This window comes from Phyllostomus hastatus, unplaced genomic scaffold, assembly GCF_019186645.2.
Source record: "Phyllostomus hastatus isolate PE091 unplaced genomic scaffold, TTU_PhHast_1.1 phas_scaffold_585, whole genome shotgun sequence".
Taxonomy (NCBI): Eukaryota; Metazoa; Chordata; class Mammalia; order Chiroptera; family Phyllostomidae; genus Phyllostomus; species Phyllostomus hastatus.
The window spans coordinates 29,435,262-29,441,673 of NW_025334037.1; positions in this window are offsets into that span (position 1 = coordinate 29,435,262).

A 6,412-nucleotide genomic window follows, 5' to 3' on the forward strand; every position below is an offset into this window, starting at 1 on the left:
GAGAATGGGAGGGGACATTAACTTACATTTCCTGAAAGCCACCAAGGGAAAGTCTGAACTATATTCATCAAATTATTCAAGATGTTTTTTTAGTCCTCACCTGAGGACATGTTTATTATTGATTTCAAAAGGAGGGAGAAAGAGAAGGAGAGAACATTGATCAGCTGCCTCATGTATGCCTGATTGGGCACTGAACCTAACCTGCAACCTAGGTCTGCGCCCTGATTAGTAATTGAACCTGAGAGCTTTTGGTTTACGGGACAACACAACAGCCACCTGAGTCACACTGGCCTGGGCAAGATATGTATTAAATACATAAATATGCTTGTTTTAATAGATTTTGTTTTTGAATAGATAATACATTTTTATTGTTAAAAGCCTCACAAGTCACAAAAAGGTTTATGGTGAAAAATCTTCTGGACTCCCAAGGAATCCAGGCCCCTCCCTGCAGGTGGTAATTACAACCCGTGTTTCGTACCCAGGTGGAGATACTGTGTGCATAACCAAGCAGATGGGAATATTGCTTCTCTGCTCCCCCACCCCCCGACCAATGATAGCGTATTTTAACACTGTCCTGTGCTTGTTTTTTTCACTTAGGATTATATACAGAAAAGTTTTTATATTAGTTCACAAAGCCCTTCCTGTTTTTATAGATATGCATAGTATCCTCATTGCGTAACTATCACGATATATCTGACCACGAAGACGTTTACCTACTTTCGGTCTTTTGTGATTACAAGTGGTGGTGTAATAAGTTTCCTGGATGATCAGGTTCAGAGCGTCTGTCGATCGCTTTAAGGATCACGGGGGTCAGATTCACCCTCCTGACCTCATCATCGGCAGTCACTCGGAGCTGAGGGCCGGTGCCTTGGCAGGTGTGATGGACACTGCCACTCCGCCCTCCATGGTTCCACAAACATTGACTGAGAGCCCACTGTGCTAACACTTGCAAAACCCGGGACACTGCAGTGCCCTGGCAGACCCTGCTCTTTGGGGGACACTGTCTGGTTGGGGGTCTGAGAAGGAGACCCATGATCAACAAAAACCCAGGTCTGTGAGCAAGAGAATTCCAGATAGTGATCCGTGGTGTAACAAATACGCATCAGACTCGGGGGATGTGATGGCGCCTGTGTGTCGCGGGGCGTGGTGCCAAATGCAGACGGGGGCGGCCTTCCTGGGTAACTGAGCTGTGCCTGGGCGGCTGGTCCCAGAAGAGGCACAGACCACCTCCACAGCCCGAATCTGCGTGGTCTGGGAAGCTCTTTCAGGCCAGCCCCACCTGGTTGTCTACGTAGCAGGGATTCCTTTGTTGGGGCAGAGAGGTTGAAGGTATTTTCTTTTTCTTTGTTCTTTATAATTCTGCTTTTGTAAAGGAGAAGATAATTTTTACCCACTCCAAGGACGGCCGCCCCTCAAAAGTGTGAGAACAGACCTTGGGGCAGCAGCCGTGGGCCACCGGAGCTCCAGGTTTCCATCTCTGCTGGTGGCCCTCAGGCTGTAGGAATGCAGTCTCATGGAGGCGCCTTGGTGGTAGCAGCTCAGCTTCAAGGACCCTGATCACCCCTCTGTTCGCTGGGCTCACCTCCCTCAATGGTCTGATTCACCTTGCCTGAAGATTCTCAGAGCCAGACAGGCGCGAGTGGGAAACGTGGCTGGGAACCCCGGGCACGGAAGCTGGTGGTCCTTCCTCGCACTCAGGGGTAACATTAAGACCTTTGAGCCATCAGGCTGGTGCCAGCCCTGACCAATCAGGCGGAAGGCTGCTGCTCTGCCCAGTGGAGGCATCCTGTCCACTCCCCACCTCTGTGCCATTTCCTGCAGCCTTTTCCATTGGCAAGGCAGGCGGGTCCTTAAATTTCCACCTGTTAAAATATCTTCCCGTCCTTCAAGTCCCAGCTTCAGTGTCCCTCCTCCATGAACCTCCCCCCAACCCTTGCCCCACCTTACAGCCCGGATGACGGCCTTAGCTCAGGACAGGCATCATCCTTATTCCCTACGAGGTCCTTTGGAGCAGAAGCCTTGACACATACACACACGTCCACTTTGTGTCCCCCGGAGCCGGGCACAACAAGGGCCTCGTCAGGCCCCTGGAACCTCAACACATGTGTGTCCTCTGTGGAGTAAAAGAACTGCCCTGGTTGGTAAGGTGACACTGTGTCCATAAGTGGGCCAGCGGGGGATGCCTAGGGCATGGGGATTAGCACATCGTTGCTATTCGAAGTTGTTCTAGCAGGTCTGTTTCCTATCCAAGTCAGCATTCTCTTGTTTGCTATTTTGGGTTCTATTTCACCAGAATGATTAAAGAAAGGGGAAATCATCAAGAAACCACAGCAGAGGTCGAGAGGGGAGAAGAGAAGGCAGAAATGAGCATGTGGGGTGGAGGGTGGGGTGATAAAAATACAGAGCGAGAGAGCGTTCTGGGCCTGGCAGCCCAGCCTGAGCTGGAGCCAGCGGCGGAGGCAGACAGGGCCGGTGAGCAGAGCCTTTGGGGACAGAGCTTTATGAGAAGGGAGCTGAGTCCAAACAACTTCACCCCGGGAGCCGGTCAACTAACTGTCCTGATGTGTAAGAGAGGGAAGCCGAAGTTGCTCCGGAATTTTTTTTCCTTGAAAGTAACATGAGCACAAATTCCAGCCGAAGGGACAGCTTCCTCCTCCCCTCCCCATTCCTGGGGCTGGGCAGGCAGTCCTTTCTCTGGAGGAGAGGAGCCTGTGTGTGCATTCTGTTCAGGGCACTGGGGAGGGGGGGAGGCTGTGGTCCTCTGCATTCCTTCCCCCGGAACACCCCCCGGGGAGGAGGCTGACCTCAGACACTCCCCACAGCAGAGGGTCTGGGTCCCTAGTAGGCCATGGGTCATGGAAGTGTCACAGATGGATGCCTTGAAGTGGGAGAGACCTGAAGGGAGCAAGCACCCACAGCACCCATGGGAGATCCAACTGCCTAAAGTGGCCTAGGGTAGGAGTGAGGGGAGGGGTCTTGGTTGCCACTGGAAGTTCTGCTGGTGGGAGCTTTTCTGCGAACAATGCGCCTGCTCTGGCACCACGTACCCTGCACCCTCTCCACCAGAGCCCGCTGAGCCGCGCTGCAGTGGTCACCGCAGTGCGGCCGAGATGCGGCTGGTCCGAGGGGAGATGTAAAATGCACCCTGAGCCTGGAAGTCTTTGTGCGAAAGAGAGTGTAAACGGTCCCGTTAAGGACTCTCACATCGATTACATGTTGAAATGATACGACTTGGATATACTGAGTTAGATAATAAAATATGTCATTGAAATTAATTTCACCTATCTCTTGCTCACTTTGTTTGATGTGGCTACCAGAAATCTTTAAAGTACACACATGGCTTGCATTCCCTTCCCGTCGGCCCGTGCTAGTCTGGGGTGTCTGTGTCTGAGGCTGGGGCCAGGCCTGCGGGGAGGGGTGACTTGTTTAAATATTTTTTAATTTTATTTTTTAAAAAGATTTTATTTATTTATTTTTAGAGAGGGAGAGAAAGATCAGTGTGTGGTTGCCTCTCACACATCTTCTACTGGGGACCTGGCCCACAACCCAGGCATGTGGCCTGACTGGGAATTGAGCTGGTAACCTTTCGGTTTGCAAGATGACACCCAACCCACTGAGCCGCACTGACCAGGGCTGGTTTAAACATTTTAAAAAGTACACTTTATTTATTTGTTTGTTTGTTTGTTTGTTTTTAGAGGGGAAGGGAGGAAGAAAGAGAGGGAGAGAAATATCAAAGTTTGAGTTGCCTCTCATATGCCCTACCCTGGGGAACCTGGCCCACAACCCAGGCACGTGCCCCAACTGGGAATCAAACCAGCAAACCTTTGGTTCCCAGGCCAGCGCTCAACCCACTGAACCACACCACCGGGGGCTGGTTTAAACACTTTTAAAAACACAACACTGTCCTGAATCAGTCCCCTGTGAGCAATAACAAAAATCAGGGAGACGTGGAGGGAGGGGGATCTGTCACACTGACTGTTCCAGGAGATAGCCCCCAAATCTGGGGGAGGACCCCTACGAGAGTGGTATTCAATGTTCATTCCACCTTTGTTCAAGAATAGTCACGTGGGGTGCTTTATGGTGTGCCTGTTCAAGGGGATGGGAATCCAGCAAAAGCAAAGCAAAGACTCCTGCTCTCCTGGAAAGGGAAAATCTCGGTGTGACGTACACAGTGTATAGTCTGAATGCATCTAGGACATGAAGGACAGGAGAGCGTGCCAGAGGGTGTAAGCAATAGGGAGAAGGGTCGAGCAAGTAAGAGGGCTTTGAACTTGAATAGGGTGGTCAGGGAAGGCTACATGGAGAAGGCGGCATTGGAGCCAAAACTTAAGGAAGCGATGGTGTGAACTGTGCAGGTCCTGGGGAGGAGCATGACAGCAGAGCACCCCGGAGGCTGGGGTGGGTCCGACACGTTTGGGGACAGCATGGAGGTCGGTGGCGTGGGGTGCACAGGGAGAGTAGGGGGACAGGGGGACAGGAAAGGGGCAGGGAACAGACTGCATAGTGCCACGCAGGCCGTCACAATGCCCTTGGGTTTCACTCTGAGTGAGACGGGGCACTTTGGGGAGTTAGGAGCTGAGGCCTCAGCACTGATGTACACCTTAACAGGATCCTTGCACCTGCTGAGCGGAGAATAGACTGCAGGGGGCACAGGTGGAAGCCAGGAGACCAGTTAGAAGTCTTTACACCGAGTAGGGTAAGATGAGAGCGTGGCCCTACTGGGTGGCTGGAGTGGAGATGAATGGTGGGAATTGTCTGGGCGGCCCTCTGGGATGTCATCCCTCACTTCAGTTAGCTCACTCCAGCGCCAGGCAGCTCCATCCCCAAGGCAGGGACGGCTGGCTCTCCAGTCCCACAGACCCAGTGCTTTCCTCGGCCGCCTCAGTGACTCCACACTGGCGTCCTCACTGGTCCTCCAGTTCACTGTTGACACCTCTGCTCTCTCTACAGTTCCTCCTCATCATTCCGGGCTCAGCTCAAATGCCACCCCTCAGGGCGGCCTGCCCCAGCCAGGGCCTCCAGGGGCCTCTTCCTCTTTGATGTCCATAGCACCCGATGTTAGTCACTTGTATGTATTAGTCACTGGCTGAGATGATGTCCCTATTTCCTTCCTCCATGTCTCTCACCAGCTTGGTCACATGATGTCCCCAAGCCCAGGGCACCTACTGCCACCAGCCAGAGGTCTGTCCATCTTGCTCCTTAAACTTGGGGAAAGGGGGCAATAGGCACAGACTCTGGTGCCGTGTAAACTGGGTTCACTTGCTTGCTATGTGACCTTGGGCCATTTTACCTCTTTGAGCTTCAGTTTTACCACTTGTAAAATGGGGACAATGGCTGTATTTACTTCATGGAGTGATCAGTGAGTGACAGAGTGCATCTAAATTGCCTAATCCAGTACCAGGAACTCCTGTGATCATTCTAGCCCTTAACAGCTGCCCAGTCACATCATTCTCACTCTGCTACTGTCCAGTTGTCTCTCAGGCATTCTGAACTCCACTGTCCTCGCACGGTCCAGACCAGTGCTGTCCACTAGGACTTTCTTGGACCATTGAAATGCTCTGTCTGCGCTGTCCCAGCGGTAGCCACCAGCCCCACCTGGCTACCAAGCACTGGATGTGTGGTCAGTATGACTAAAGAGGTGATTGTTACATTGTATTTTATCTCAATTAATTTAAGTTTACGTGTGAGCAGCCCCGTGGGGCCAGTAGCCCCCATGTTGGACAGGGCAGCTCTAGAAACTGTGAGTGTTGGGAAGAAGAAATGTTTCCTTTAATGAAAAACATTTGGGAGGATTTTAAATAAATGCAGTATTTTTTTCAGGGTGCTTCACAGATCTAAATCTGCTATATCCAATTTGGAATACAAGAATATATTATATAGACTTTGACTGGCTTGCAAAATGTTGGGATGTTTAAATGTATGCAGACTTAATGTATGTATAATAAATGTATGTAGCAAAAAGAGACATTTTTCCCCTCCGCTTTTTTTCTGCTCCTCCACTTTCTCAACTCCGGTTACTCAGCTTCCTTCTTGTTTTTCCTTTTTCTTCCTGGGGGCCCCATTCTCTGGCTACAGTTGAGAGCAGCCTCAGCGCATGGAGGGTTGATGGGGCGAAACGGCCTTGATTCCTTTCTCATCTGCTGGCACCGTCTCAGGACTAGGACGGGGCTGCCACTCTGGCTGCTCATTAGATTCAGGTGATACGAGACAGTGCAGGGCAGTCCAGTTGAAAAATCATGGATTGTTGAGCTGGAAGGTGCCTGAGAGATTATCTGGCCCAACCCTTTCATTTATAAATAAGGAAATAAAAACCCAGAGAGGGGGGGTGACTTAAACCCAGGACTCTGGTCCTTATCCCTGTGCTTGTCATATAGCTTACAGTGGATGGTCCATATATTTTTTCATTTTTTTC